This window comes from Notamacropus eugenii, chromosome 1 (genome assembly GCF_028372415.1).
Source record: "Notamacropus eugenii isolate mMacEug1 chromosome 1, mMacEug1.pri_v2, whole genome shotgun sequence".
Classification (NCBI taxonomy): domain Eukaryota; kingdom Metazoa; phylum Chordata; class Mammalia; order Diprotodontia; family Macropodidae; genus Notamacropus; species Notamacropus eugenii.
The window spans coordinates 613,653,554-613,668,258 of NC_092872.1; positions in this window are offsets into that span (position 1 = coordinate 613,653,554).

A 14,705-nucleotide genomic window follows, 5' to 3' on the forward strand; every position below is an offset into this window, starting at 1 on the left:
AGGTTGTTGTTATTGTGAGAATCGACTACATAGTACCTGGCACATAACAGGTGCAATAATAAAGTTTAGCTATTACCTCAGTGACTTTGGAAGAGTCACTACTGGACTCAGTTTCCTCATCTGTAAAATGAAGGAGTTGAGCTTCATGGTCTTTAAGCTCATTTCCAGCTATGATATTACGTGATGTTCCCCTGTCACCTCACCTTTGTTCTTGGTAGCTTAATATACTCCATGAACCAGCTTGTGCCCAGCATCCCTGACCAGCACATCTGCAGGAATTTGCCTTTCCATGTTTTCCTGGGGCCTCCTTCAGGTTTTCCCTAAGGGCTCTCTATTTTTTTTCATGGTTATGATGCTTTTCAGGATTCTAAATGATTTTTTCCCCTTAGTTTGTGGAGGAGAAAGAAAATCTATAACACCAGAAAGTGATAGAAAACTGCCAAAGCTTAATAAACTCCATGACCAGCTTACTCCTGCTACTATATATCAAAGGAAAAACAAATATATTGATGACTTCCTCTCCAAAGAACATCTATAAATTGCAGCTGGTTGAAATAAACCTGTTATGGAAAAAGTTACAGATTATATAATTTGGACTATCATAGGCATCACTGCACCATGACCAGGTTTGGCTCTCCCAGATTACTTCTGTAAAAGGTCAAAGGTCACTGTCTTTAGGGAAAGGCATGTAATCATACCTTAGGGTTGCTTTTAATCAGAGAGCTTCTCCATTTGGATATTCACAGCAAAGGGCTGAGGGATGGTAGTTAGAGCAGGGATTATTATTCTGATTTAACAGATAAGGAAACAATAGAGGCTTTTACAAGTACAAAGTCTTACCTAAACTTTCACAGCAAGTTAGAGTTCTATCCCAGCTTTTCAACTTGGCCTACAATGTAATCTCCTTCGTGCTATGGTGTCAGGACTTTATCTGAACTTTGACAGTAACTGGACTCCATTTCCCAGACAGGGAAACAGTCTCTGACCCACTGAGACCCAGCTAGATAGTGTGCTGGATCAAGCCCTAGGGCTGGAGTCAGGAAGACTCACCTCTGAGAGTTCAATTCTGGCCTCTGACACTCACTAGCTGTGTGACCCTGCTTCACCCTGCTTGCCTCAGTTTCCTCATCTGTAAAATGAGCTCAAGGATGAAATGGCAAACCACTCCAGTATCTCTTCCAAGAAAACTCCAAATGGGGTTGCTAAGAGTCAGACAGGACTGAAAAATGATTGAACAAGGGCAATATTGATGAGCAAAGTAAATCTAAAAGAGATTAACACATTGCTTCCCAATTATGTTTTGTTTGCATAAAGTCACACGGCAGGTCCATAGCCTCAGAATTATATTTCAGTTCTTTCCTGGATCCAGAGCACTTTAGTCATGGAGTGTGTAGAAGGCGGAGTGGATACTAGCATAGGACCCATAGGTTTCTCCCAGGTCACTAGTATTGTGATCCCATGCCTGCATGCGGTGTGCCTACCCCTGTTCTTGTTCCCCAGAGTCCTTTCCTGAGGCCTTCCCCATGCAGCACCCTCCAGTCCTTTCATATAATCAGTCCCAACCCCCAAGGTCCCAACCCAGAGTTACAGTGTGGCACAGCTGCTGACCTCAGGTTCCTGCTGCTTGGGGTCCCCTTCTTCCAGGTTCACCTCCAAACTTTCAACCATCAAAAGGCTCAGACAAGCCAGCCAGTCAACAAGTATTTATTTAATGCATACTATGTTCCAGCTTAGCTCCAGAGATACAAAGAAAGGCCAAAACATGTTTTTTACCTTCAAGGAGTCCACACTGGAATAGGGAAGAAAGTGTAAATGGGAGGTAATATGAAAAGGAAAGGCCTAGCTATGGTAGGAGGCTAGTGAAGAGAGAAAACCAATAAAGGCCTTTTGCATCAGCCTCTTGATGAATCAAGTAGGAAGCCAAGGAAACCAAGAGGAAGTGGTGGGGACAGAAAGGGCTACCATTCCCTTTCTTGGCTCAACTGCCTCTTCCCTCAGTAAAAACATGTCGTTTTCTGTTTCCAGTGCCAGGAATCCTGGCTACATAGAAAACTGGGTCCCATTTCAAAGTATGAGAAATCATCTCTGACCCATCCCTTCTTCAGCTGGCTCCTGTGGACAGGGATCATCCTTGGCTTTCCCAGAGGGAATGAAAGAAACCTGCTCCAGTCTTTCCTGCTGGTACATGACATTTGACTTTGCTATTGGTCAAGTCTTTGGAGAGGAGGGGGCCAGAGTTGAAGACATTGCTATTTTTGTCAAGAGCCCTCCTGCTGTTGTACTTTTTTGTTGGGTTGAATCAAATTGTATATTATACAGTCCCAGAATTATGGGGTGTCGGGGGTTTAACATCCCCCCTGCCAAGGGAGAGGAGTGAACCTTGTGGCCCATTCCTAGGTACCTGATTATTAAGCCCTACCCAGGAGTTGCCGGGCTCTAGTTGCAAATGTGGGGAAACAGAGCCCGTCGTGCTGACGTTGGTAGCTGCACACAGACGCACATGGAGTATTTCAGTAATTGCTTGCTTGATGCTTTTTATTTATCTGCATATGCCCAGAGAGAAGCTACCGCCTACTCAGTTTCTCTGGGAAAATCACACACACGTGTGCCCCAACACATTCAACCACGTTTCCAACTCTGCCCACTCTGTGCCTGCCTGGCCCCATTCACAGGGAGAAAATAGCAGCCACAGCAATCAGAGGGGGATTGGACTGTCAGATGATCCTCCCCCTCTTTATGGTGACAGCACTAACCAGGCGCCCACCCTCCTAGCTTTCCTTAAAAGGCAAGGCTAATTGTCTGTAGGGCAGGCAGGAAGTGCCATGAATGTGCACAATTGAATTATGCCATGAATGGGCACAATTTCCCTTCTCAGTTGTCTTTTTTTTTAAAACAATGATTGCTTAGCCTAGACTTACCATCAATCTATCCATCAACAGACATTTCTTCAGATGTGCCCAGTCCTGTGCTGAGCACCGGAAATGAAAACAAAAGAATGAAATAGCCCCTATCTTCTAGAAGCTTAAATTCTAGTAGGGGAGACTCTATAGGCATATATAATCTTATCAATTCTGCTGTACCCAAATTGAATTCATTTACAAGTCAAGACCTCTCCCTCCTGAGGTCATTGGTCCTATTGGAGAACAGAGGACAAATAGTCACCATAATAATCCTGTAACAGCAAGCAGAACTGCTGCTGGATCCAGGGTGTTTTCAGTGGCTCTTTAAGGAATTCCTTGGCTCTGGATTCATGTATGCAGACAAGTTTCACATCTCTAACTGTCAACTGGATATTTTGAATTAGATATCCCATAAGCACCTAAAATGCACAATGTCTAAAACTAAACTAATTTCCTTCCTAAAACACTGGTCTGACTATGCAATACCTTCCCTTTCCATGACCCCCACTCTATAAATCCCAATGATTATTACCTTCAGATTAAAATTTTAACTCCTCTGTTTGGATTTTAAAATCCTTTATGATCTAGTCCCTTGCTCTTTTTCCAATATTCTTACATATTACACTTTCCCCCTCCTCTGCTTTGACCACACACACATACTCTACGATCCCTCAAAACTGACCTCCTTACTGTTCCTCGAACAAGACATCTTATCTCCCAAATCTGGGCATTTTCAATGGTTGCTCCCAATGTCAGAAAGGCTATTCCTCTTCATCTCCACCTCCTGGCTTCCATTGAGCCTCAGGTCAAATTTCACCTTCTTTAAGAAACCTTTCCCAGGCATAGCTAAGTAAGGCCTATCTTCTGAGATCATCTCCAATTTCCTCTGAGTTTATCTTAGAACATTTGCTTTTTTGCATGTTGCCTCCCTTGACGGAATATGAGCTGCATTTAGGGAGGAAATGTTTTTGTCTTTTTTTGTATTCTCAGTGTTTAGCACCGTGTCTGGGACATAGGAAGTACCTAATAAGGAAGGAGGTTCCCAGGCATTACTCTTGACTCTGAGGCTTACTATACTAAGCATCTCCTCTCAACCTGGAAGATTTCTGACCTTCTTACCCTGGAAGAACACAATGCCTCTGGCAGCCTCCTCTATAACAGAATCTGTACTTTGAGGAAGAACCCAGGTCAGCCTTAATCACTCCACCACTCCCTTCCCAGATCCAATCATAACTATTTGGACTTCTATCACATGTCCCTGATATGAGTATATCCTTTCCCATCCTACTCTTTGGTTCCCTTTTATGGATTGTCTTCTTTCATTAGAATGTAACCTCTTTGGACATAGAGAATCTCTTTTTGCTTGTCTCAGTTGGTTGGAATAGTATAAGGGGGGCAGAATCTCTGTCCCTAATTGTGCCATTTGTAAGGATTTGAGAGAATACTGGGATGCCAGAGAAAGAGGGACTCAAACAAGTTTTATTGGGATTAATTAAGAGCATTTACTCACAAGACATCAGTTGCTCTGGGTGGCAGCAGGACAAAGTAACATGGCAGATCCCTGCACCAACCCCAGGATGGGTCAGGTATTATAGGCCAGGATGGCCCAGGGTCATGGGCAAGTTTTCCAGTGGGATAGTTGGAGTTTCCTTTGCTGTTTACATTTATTCAAGGTAGTTTACATTTTCCTGTGAAGTCACAGGTCCCATTCTCATGCTAGTTACTGGGACAAAAAGAGCTGTTGAATTGTAAGAAACCTGAAGTGAAGTCTTAGACCTTTCATTAATAAGCTGACATTCAAGGCCATTCTCTTTTTTGACTAATTTATCTTTCTTGCATTATCTTCTGCTATGTTCCTTTCAGTCTTCCATACTCAAGCCAAGTAGAACAATTTACATTCTTCATTCTAGTCCTGCCCTCTTCTGTCTCTATGAATTTGCACATGCTGTCCCTTTATACAATGCCTCCCATATCTGGGAAAGACTATTCCCCGTTTTTGCCCATTGAAATCGTTCCCTTGTTTCAAAGTCAACAGTTACTTCCTCTTCTCTCCTCTTACCTGTCTTGTCATCTAGAAGAGGTCCCTGTTTCCTCAAATCTTCTCTTTCTACTTTATTTCTTCTTTTAAGTCCTTAAGCATTTTACAACATGTATTAACCGATTAATAAATAATTAAACATTTATTATGCAATTACTATGTGATAGACACTGTTTGAGATGCTTGACATGAAAAAGCAATAACTAGTTAGTCATTGCCCTCTAGGAGATTACATTCCACATAAGAAACAGTAGTAAATGACCATCATAATCTATGTTTGATAAACCCCAAAACCACAGCTTTGGGATAAAAACTCAATATTTGACAAAAATTGATGGGAAAACTGGAAAACAATATGGCACAAACTAGGTAAAGACCAACATCTCACACACTGTATGCCAAGATAAGCTCAAAATGGGTACATAATTTAGACATAAAGGATAAGACTGTAAATAAAATAGGAGAAGAAGAAAGAGTTTACCTGTCAGACGTGTGGAGAAAGGAAGAATTCATTACCAAAGAGGAGACAGCATTACAAAATGTAAAATAGATAATTTTGTTCATATTAAATTAAAAAGCTTTTGTATAAACAAAACAAATGCAACTAATAGTAGAAAGAAAGCAGAAAGCTGGGAAAATCTTTATAGCAAATGTGTCTGATAAAGACCTCATTTTTCAAATATATAGTGAACTGCATTAAATTTATAAGAATTCCCCATTTGGTAAATGGTCAAAGGATATGAATAGGCTGTTTTCAGATGAGGAAAGCCTATCCACAGGCATATGAAGAAGTGCTCTACATCACTTTTGATTAGAGAAATACAAATTAAAATAACTCTGAGGTACCACCTCACACCTATCATATTAGCTAATTTGACAAAAAAAGGAAAAAATGATAAATGTTGAAGAGGATATGGAAACATTGGGACACTAATATACTGTTAGTGCAGTTGTGAACAGATCTAAGTATTTAGGGGAGTAATTTTGGAGAGAAGCATGCCCAAAGGGCAACCAAACCATGCATACCTCTTGAACCAATAATACCACTACTAAGTCTGTATTCCAAAGAGATCATAAAAAAGGAAAAGGACCAACATATACAAAATATTTATAACAGCCCTCTTCATGGTGGCAAAATATTATAAATTTTGGGGATGCCCATCAATTGGGGAATGGTTGAACAAGTTGTGGTATATGATTGTAATGGAATACTATTGAGCAATAAGAAATGATGAACAGAAAGAATTCAGAAACACTTGGAAAGACTTACACAAAGTGATACAAAGTAAAATAAACAGAACCGGGAAAATACCGTACACAGTATCAGCAACATTATGTGATGGTGACCTATGAATGACTTAGCTTTTCTCAGCAACAAAATGAGCTGAGAAGAGTACAGAAGATTCATGAAGGAAAATGTTATAAACATCCAGATAAAGAACTGATGAACTCTGAACGCAGAAAGAAGATTTTTCACTTCCTTTTTTCCATCACTTTTTCCTTTGATCTTTATTCTTTCACAACTGTGATTAATATGGCAATATATTTTACATAATTGCACATGTATAGCTTGTATCAAATTGCCTACCATTTTAGGAAGAAGGGAAGAGATGGATGGAGGGAAGGAAAAATATTTAGAGCTCAAAATCTTGTAAAAATGAATGCTAAAAATCATCTTGACATATAATTGGAAAAAATACTATTACAAAAAAAATCAAATAATCGGACTTGAATCCATAGTTTGTATGAGGCCCCTATGAAGCAATGACAAAACCTATCATGGTTTTTCCTATCACCTCTTTCCTCCTGACGTAAGTAGGCATCATCCCAACTAACTCTTTCCTAAGGCATCCCTCCATCACAACTCAAAGAGCTCCCATGCCCACAAACTCACAATGGAAGGGGCAGCCCTTGTACTCTACCTATCTCCAATATTAAACCTTAAGATGACCTTTGTATACCAGTCAGCTCCCCTCTCAACCTTTCTTCTGTGGCTTCCTATTCTTCCCCTTCGTGGTAATCCTCCCTTTACCAGAATAGTCCCAAATAACCATGAATCCTGGGGATATAGTTTCATTAAAAAAAACAAAAACAAACCAGAAACAAACAAACAAACAATGAAACAGGCCACACAATTTCCCTTATACCACCATCTATGTTGTTAGATTTTATATACTTGGAAGTGAATCAATTTTTCCATAAAATTGCCTTGCTTGGGATCAGAGACCTCAGAAATGTAAGAGACGTTAAAGTCTTGTCTATGACACAGGAGTGATGGGACACCAACCAAGAATCAACTTATTAGGGTTTATTGAGCTTACTAACAAGGGAGTCACACTCACATGAGCAGACTCTCCAGAGTGAGTTTCCATGGGGCTTATATATGCTTAACCCACAAAGGAAGAGGAAGGCTTTAGGCAAGGTAGATAGGGAGGGGATGTTGAAAGGGTTGATTGATTAAATAAGAAACTCAGGACCTACGTGGTCAGACTGGTTCCTGGAATCTATGAAACATTATAGTTGCCTGGAAGAGATAGTATCATAATAGGATATCCTTGTAATTACAAAAGGAGGGGTTATTACCTTTGGAGTGAAGAGGGGCCTCTAATTGGTAGGCTAAAGTTTAACACAAGATGGAGGAAGTTGTATTCAGTTTGTGATCCAGGGCCTACTAGTCCAACCTACATCCATATGGGCATCTCTCTTTTTTCATTACAAAACAAGGACCATCCAGTCTTCATGAGAAAATATCTTCATAAGAGAAACTCTATCTCCCAAGGCAGACCATTCCACTTTCGGGTAGCTCTATTAGGAAATTTTTCTTAGGAACATCTAGGTATCATAGAATGTAGAGCACTGAGCTCAGAGGCAAGAAGACCTAAGTTCAGATTTGGTCCCAGACATTTACTAGCTGTGTGGCCCTGGTCAAGTCACTTAACCTCTGTCTGCCTTAGTTTCCCCAATTGCAAAAAGAGGATAGTAACAACATCTGTCTTGCAGGGTTGCTGTGAGGATCAAATGAGGTTATAGTTGCAAAGCACTTAGCAAAGTGCCACCACATAGAAGGCACTTAATAAATGTTTATTTCCTTCTTTCCTTAGTTCCTAAATCTACCCCCTTTTCAATTTTTACCCATTGATCTTAGTTTTTCCTTCTGGATCACAACAAAGCAAGTGTTAGCTCTCCTTCACATGAACCTCCTTCCACCTCTCTCCCCAATTCCCCAGGTATTTCTCAAACTTAACTTGCCCCCTTTTTCAGCTGATCCACAATGGCACATTCTTCAAGTCTTTCACCATCTTGGTCACTTTCTCTAGCATGTACTCTTACTTTTTCGATATTCTTCCTAAAAATGTGGTGCCTGGAACTGAGTGCAATATGTTAGGTATGGCATGACCAAGGTAGAGAACAACCAGACTGTTATCGTTCTCATTCTGAATACTATGCCTCTTAATAAGTAGTGTCTTAATGCATCTCAATATCTTTGCATTAATTTTGGGGCTACCATGTTGTACCACTGACTTATATAAAGGTTATGCTCCACTAAAACACACAGATTTTTTTTCCCCACAGGAACTAGTGGAAGAAATTTCCACATTAAGACCATACATTTTGCATTCTAGAAAAAAAGTCTAGTAAGAAAACACTTTCTCACACCCAGCCTTCCAGAGAGTTTGACCTCTTAACTACCCCATACACAGGAGATACTTGACAAATGTTTTTGGAATTCAATAAAATAGAATTGTATGACCACAGACAAGTCACTCCCCACTCTAGGACTGATTTCCCATCTGTAAAAGGAAGGAGTTGGGCCAGGTAGTCTCTGAAGGTCCTTTCCTATTCTAACATTTTGTGATTCCTTAGAGGAAAGTTGAGGGATTCTTTCTTAGTGAAAGTCTTAGTGTATTTGCCTTTCACCATGGGCTTATATGGACATATCAATTAATGAAATTATCTAACTTAACCATGTAAACTGCTCTCTTTATTCTACCTGGGAGAGGAGTAAAGTAAGAGCCAGTGAATTCCCCAATACTACAGTGTTCTGATGGGTATGATGAAGGTAATGTGCAGAACTCTTACAAGAAAAGAGAGAGCCCTTTCTATTATTAAGTAATGGAGTCTAAAAATATCTGTGTCTAACTGACCTCAAAGTGGCAATGAGTCTGAAGGCAGCCTTGCATTAACTGATAGCCAGAAGTGACACCTGTCTACCAGAGATGTGTCAGTGAAGGAAGCATTGGAATTCGTCCCTGAACCTATTCCCAGAGCATTCCTCACACCAGCTAGAATGTGCTCCCTTCTCACCTCCATCATCTGGCTTCCCTGGTTGGCTTTAAGACTCAGCTCAGATCTCATCTTCTAAGAACTCTTCTCAATGTCCCTCATTTGCTAAGGCTTCCCTCTGAGATCACCTCTAATCTACCCTGTATCTATCTTGTATGCACGTACTTATTTGTATCTTGTCTTACCTACTAGAACATGAGAACAGAAACAGTGGGTGCTTTTTCTTTACATCCCCATAGCTTATCACAGTGCCTAGGACAGAGTAGGTGCTCAATAAATCCTTGTTGATTTGATTCTGGGCAACATTGGGATTTAGCTCCAGACTTAAGAAAGTTGTTACAAGAAGGCTCCCAAGAAAGGGCTGACCAAGCTGATACCTGGCTCTTAGAATTTCAAGGTCACCTCATGGCTTTCACTTGGTGTCTTTCTCCATACCCTTCTTCTTCTCTTTCTCCCTCAGCGCTATGGTCCTTTGAAGGCTCATTTTTGAGCTCCACTGCTTAGGGAAGTATTGCTCTTCTCTGTGTCAGACCCTGGGTCTTTGCTGTCCTGAGCCCTTGGGAGACTGGTTCAAATTAAGTCAGAAAGAATCCAAGCTTGGCCATTAGATCTCAGGGGAATCAAATCATAAGCAGATATTCACCCAGGGGAGATCTACTCTAAATGTTGAATAAGCGCAGAAATGTTTAGGTATCTAACTCCCTGACTGAAGTCTCTGAGTTATTTGCTTACTTAATAGGCTTAATATTCTGCCCATTCTCTGATTTCTAGTTTTCTGTCTTTCTGTCTCGTTACTGTCCTAACGCTCATACTTATAAAGCAATTCTTCAGAACCCAGACTTATTTTCTCCTCTGCACCATATAGTACATACTTTTCATTCTTTTATTTTTGGAGGCAATTCAGATTAAGTGACTTGCCCAGGGTCACAAAGCCAGTAAGTATCAAGTGTCTGAGGTTGGATTTGAACTTAGGTCCTCCTGATTCAAGGGTTTGGTGCTCTATTTACTGAACCATGTCATTGCCCCTGTCTAGCACATACTTTTAAGATGCCAAATATATTCTCTCTAGGGCTTATTTGGTACTTCTATGAACCTGTGATCTCATCAAAATAGACATTACATCCCTCAGAGAGGACAGCAACTCATCTATACCTTCTCATCTTGTATAAATCTTACTTATGTCCTCCCATCAATATTGGCCTTTTGTGCTGGCTATCTTCCTGTGAATTCCTTAGCATTTCATGCAAAAAATCATCCCTGGAAGCCTCTTTGTGGCAGTGGGATAACACTGAGTCCTTGAAGGCTGTTTCATTGTTATTTTAATTTAATTAATTTATTTGTTTGCAATTTGCAACAATCACTTCCATAAGCCTTAAACTTTCTCCCCCTCTCTCCCTGCTCCTTCCCCGAGATGGCATGCAGTCTTATATGGGCTCTACACATACATTCTTATTAAATATATTTTCACATTACTCATGTTGCTTAGAAGAATTAAAATGAATGGGAGAAACCATGAGAAAAACAAAACAGAAAAGAATCTGCTCCATTCTGTGTTCTGATTCCATAGTTCTTTCTCCAGATGTAGATGGCATTTTGCCTCAAGAGTCCTTTGGGAATGTTTTAGGTCCTTGTATTGCTGTGAAAGGCTTAGTCTATCAGAAACAGCCCTCACACACTGTGGCTGTTACTATGTATAATGTTCTCCTGGTTCTGCTCCTTTCACTAAGCATCAGTTCATATAAGTCTTCCCAGGTTTTTCTGAAGTCCAACTGTTCATCTCTTCTTATAGCATAATAATATTCCATTACATTCATATACCACAACTTGTTCAGGCATTCCCCAATTGATGGGCATCTCCTCAGTTTCCAGTTCTTGACCACCACAAAGAAAGCTGGTATAAATATTTTTGTACATGTGGGATCTTTTCTCATTTTTATGATCTTTTTGGGATTCAACAGGGCTGCTTCCTTGTAAGCTCTGAGAAGTTCAACGAAGTCAGAACAGTTTGGTAAGCCGTCTGTCAGATGATAGTTGTCTGTCTGAGAGATGATTTATAAGGAAAGAAAAGAGTAAGTTAAAGGAATATTGTAAATGTGGTTGACTCTAACCTACCTGCCTTGGTTGATTTCTCTGGAGTGTTTTATAATCTGTGTAACATGAGATGTGCAAATTTAGAGAATCCACCCCAAATGTTCACATGGACTATTTTTGCCCGACCTGTGGTAGAATATTCTGGGATCATATGGATTTGATCAGTCAGTCAGACACATTGTAACTTGACTACAGCATAGCGATGCCATTTTGGTCCTCTTCAAGAATGAAGGACAACAACCGACTATAATCTATATTAAGCCCTAGAAAGTGAGGGAGTCAGACTGGAGATTTCAAATGTTCAATTCAACTTCCCTTAGCCAAAGAAAAGTTACTGATCCCTCCTGAATCACCTTTGACCTTTGGAAGCATAATCCTTCAGGACCTCACCCTTCCACTGCGAAGGAGACAAGGAAAACAATTCCCTGCAGGGATAAAACTGAAGATTAACTACACATATTCTGACACCAGTTCTCTATCCACTATCCAAGAGGCATCTAAACTGCTTCTTTCTTAGAGGCATCTAAAAAAATTATGATCATTAATTAAAGGAAGGATGGTTTGATTAATTGGCTACAAGAAGATAGATAGCATGTGATAAGAAGAAAAGGTAAGGATAAGGAAATTGGAGCTGGAGAATCTATGTTCAGGTCTGGTTTCTATCTATGTGACCATAGTAATTCTCTTGTCTAATAAGGGTCCTAGTTTCCTCATCTGTAAAATTGGAAGGCAGGACCAATGATTTTTAAGGTCTCTGAGTTCTTGACCCTCAGATCCTTGAAAGTAGGGAGTTTTCTTGTTTGAGACAGTCACATTTTATAATTTGTTTCATCAGGTAAAATGAAAATAAATATGGAGGAGTATCTTTCTTATGTACTCTCAAATTTAGGGGTTTAAAAAAATAACTCAGCAGCATCTTGACCTCCCTAAGTAGATAATGAAGTGATGGGGATAAGGATAGGAGAGAGAAGAAAGTTGATGCCTGCAATGAAAAGCAATGAAGCCATGAAAAGGAAAAGGAAACAAATTCTGGAGGAAGTCAGTTGCAAGCTCTGCCTGTCGTATTGATGAATGAGCTGTGGACCCATCCAGACCACTTAGCTTCCTCTTGTGCTTAAGCAGATTCTCCTGTCCATCAATCACTGAGAGAGGGGAGAGGAGGAAGTGGGACACTGAGCCCCATACATGGTGCTACTTGAACAAATATTTAGAGACAAAAGACAAAATATTCTGAAAGGACCTCAAAAAATTCTCAACACATTACATAGTCTTTTAAAAAACTTTCCTTTTTCCCTCTGTCCAGTTGGAATGAATTACTACTCTTCCCCTTTACAGACTTCTGTAGTATCTTTAGGCAACATACCATGGTGGATTCAAGGAATTCAGTGACATCATGGAATTAACACTGAATCTGGATTTCAATGATCTGAGCTTGAAGTTCATCTCTGCCTCTTACTACCAGTTTAAACTTGGGCAAGACATTTAAGGCATTTTTTTCTATTGGTCTCAGTTTCCTCATGTGTAATATGACAGGGTGTCTCACTAAATTTTGTGAATGTACAAATAGCAATTTTATGACAATTCTACCACGTTGCTTGTGGAGGGCAACATAGGTCTGCTCTGGTTTGCTTGAGGAGACACTGCTTTGCCAGGAAGATTGATGAAACTCATCAGACTTTAGTGAGGGGTTTGTTTATTTTTACACCCTGATCTAGAGCAAATTTTAAAGCTGTTTATAATAACTAGTTCATATTTAAATGGTGATTTATGGTTTACAAGATATTTTCCTCTGAGCTTGCTAGTGCTATGTATTATTAAACCCATTTTATAGATGAGTAAACAGAAGCCCAGAAAGTTTAATCACTTGTGAATAAGGAACAGAGGACTGGCCCATGCCTAGATTACCCATAATGGAGATACCCATGATGTAGGTGCCAGAGACAGGAAGATTGGTGCTTGCTAACCCCTATGTACCAAATCTCTATTTCACATGCTTAAAAAAGGGAATATAAATGTGATTATCTTCATCATCATTATCATCACCACCACCACCATCATCATCATCTTCATAATCTTTAAGATAATTCAACCTCACAGGACCAAGATGAGGAAGGAAGTAAAACTGCTACGTTTCTCAGAAAAAAAAATGATCAGAAGTTTTAGTAGGCTGAGTCAACATCATGGTGATCAATTAAAAACAACTCAATCTTAGTCTGCCCTGAGAGGTGTACTGTGAAGGACTAGGTGAGTGATGTTCCCATTGTCCTTTGCCCTGGTCAGATATATCTGGAGTATTATGTTCAGTTTAGGGGTACCATATTTTAGGAAAGACCATTGATAAGCTTCCTATATGTTAGAATTTACATGTGAAGAATGAATTGAGTTGAACCAAATTGAATTTGATGTATGGATTATGTGTCTGTTGCCAAAAACAGCAGTGAAGAGTTGCGGCTAGAGCACTGCCCTATGAGACATAGGAAGACATGAGTTCCAATCCTACCTCAAACATCTGTTGTGCCAACAAGTCACTTTAATTCTGTGCGCCTCAATTTCTTATTTGTAAAATGAATGTTTTATAATGATAACCTCAAATTCCTCTTCCGTCTCTATCTTCCATCCAGTCTATGGCCCTATGATTCTATGATCAGACCTTTGATGTTTGGATAGGCTCCTAATCCAAAGGGAATTTACCAAGTATTGGATTATTTTTATTTTCTCTACAATCACTCATGAAGACCATCTACAAATGCATGAAGAGGTAGGATCTGCATTTGTAGAGAAGTTACTTGCACAGAAAAAAATCCAAGATTTTTGATGTATTGTGGTGCCTTGAGTTTTAGTATGTGTCCTTTCTTTATACCAGTCACAGCTTATTCTCAGATGTGATCTAATTTTCTTTTCTCTGTCAATGACCCAGGGAAAATATATGGGCCTTAGTAGCAGTATCAGGTTAGGAAAAAAGAATAAGGATAGTTCTTACATCTCTTTCCTCCTCATCTTCCCTTTATAACTAGAGGCAAAGAATGCCAATTAATAAGGAGAAGGGAAGGTGGAACTGTGAGCTGATCCAACCATTCTGGAGAGTAATTTGAAACTATGCCCAAAGGGCTATAAAAATGTGCATACCCTTTGACCCTGCAATACTGCTTCTAGGGCTGTTTCTCAAAGAGATCATAAAAATGGGTAAAGGACCCACATGTACAAAAATATTTAAAGCAGCTCTCTTTGTGGTGGTCAAAAACTGGAAATTGAGGATATGCCCATCAATGGGGAATGGCTGCACAAGTTGTGGTATATGAATATAATGGAATACTATTGTGCTGTAAGAAATGACAAACAGGTGAGCTTCAGAAATACTTGGATATACTTATATGAACTGATGCTGAGTGAAG